Here is a 1,700-nt window from a genome sequence, read left to right as displayed (position 1 = left end):
AACCGCTCTGTCTCATGGTGTTGATTAAACTTCCTTCCCCATCAGTTGGAAATAGGGAACTTTCCCCTTCCTATGTCTAACAAGGAGAGCAGTACCTCCCCCGCACCGCTCCAAAATCTCACCCTCAAAGCAGGAGAGCGACCCTCAGACAAAAATGCACCGTCGTAACAGAGCTGAGTGGGACTTGAAATTTGCAGCCTTATTTTGCGAATGGAAGTGTCACATTACAAGGGCTTCAGGTAAATAAAGGTGGGATAAGGCACCGACGCTGCCGAAATCTTCTTAGCTCTTTAGATCTGTGTGGAATGTGTATCCAGAAAAGGTTTCCACTTGGAGGCTTAAGAAATGTGAGTCATCCCCTCCCCCACTCTCTCTCATCCTTCTCGGATCGGTTAAGGGAAGAAAAAAAAAAAGGAAAGAAAAATGAAAAACGTCTCCTTTGCTTTTCTATCAGCCCTGCATCTTTTTGGTGCGAACTTTGCTACTCTTCACCTTGAGTAAAAATAGAGCAAATAAATACAAAGTGCAGGTTACCTGTAACTGCGATTTCGGAAAGAAAAAAGAGAAGGGAGACAAGAAAAAAAAAACACCAATAAAACAATAACAAACGTAAATTAGAAGGAAAAGAAAATAGGAAGGAAAAAACCGCCTAGGAGGGGAAAAAGTTAGAAGACTGGTATGAAAGCTTTGTTCGTCATCTGCAAAGTTCCTTGAGCAAGGATGAGCAGGGTCCTGCAAACGCCATTAATTATGCACAATTCTGATCAGAAAATGCCAATCCCCACGCTATTCCTGCTCCTGCACAGGACATTGCCCATTTTTTTCCCCTTCTGACGGTTTATTAAGTCACTTTAGTAGGCAACCTTTCAAAGCCCTTTTTAATTTTTTCCCCCTTGTGCGAGTAAGCTGGGACCAGAGCTGCTACACTAAGCTACTTAGCTTGAAAATCAGTTTAGTGAAGGTCTGGGAGATTCTGGGTTTATTTCCTCCCATACAAGACCTATAGCAGGAGCTTAATAACAAAAGTGCGAAAAGAACGAAACTGTACGGAAAATTACAAACATCAGCAGCAGCTGCCCGAAGCGCTAGGAAAATCTTTCCCTAAACCCTGGACCTAAACAGTCCAAAAGGTCGGCGTGATCAACCCCTCCTACTCATAAGTTAGCTTCAAATTGTTAATAGGTGGAATAAAATACAGATTTAAAAAAAAAGTTTTAATCATAATTCGAAAAAAAAACTCTTTCTTTTACTTTTTTGTCCATTTTTTCCCCTGAGAACTGTGTTGTAGCTGCTTGAACGCCTCCTTAACTTTCTGCAAGACCTAACAAAAAGGAGTGCGGTGCCAACTCATTAGCCGAACAGCATTTTAAAAGACGATAAACAGTCAAGTAGCAAAAAAAGGATTTGAGCTGAGAGTGAAAAGCAGTCACCTTCCCGTCGGAGAGCGGATGCACATCAGAAATCAGGCAGGAGAGAAATACCTAACAGCGCCGGGCATAATGTGATTATACTTAAGGTAATCGCTTAAAATAAATTGTATACTGTTTAAAGTAAATCGACCTAAATGGCCACGCTCATCTAATTCAAAGATCATTGGGCAGATAAACTTCTTAAGGAGCCTTTCTTGAGAAGCAGTTTGCTAAGACAGTGTGATCCTTCCAGTTTCTTAAGGCGATGCATCCAGTGCCAAGAGATTTTCT

The sequence above is a fragment of the Geospiza fortis genome, unplaced genomic scaffold, assembly GCF_000277835.1.
Source record: "Geospiza fortis unplaced genomic scaffold, GeoFor_1.0 scaffold206, whole genome shotgun sequence".
Taxonomy (NCBI): Eukaryota; Metazoa; Chordata; class Aves; order Passeriformes; family Thraupidae; genus Geospiza; species Geospiza fortis.
This window is presented reverse-complemented; position numbering follows the sequence as displayed.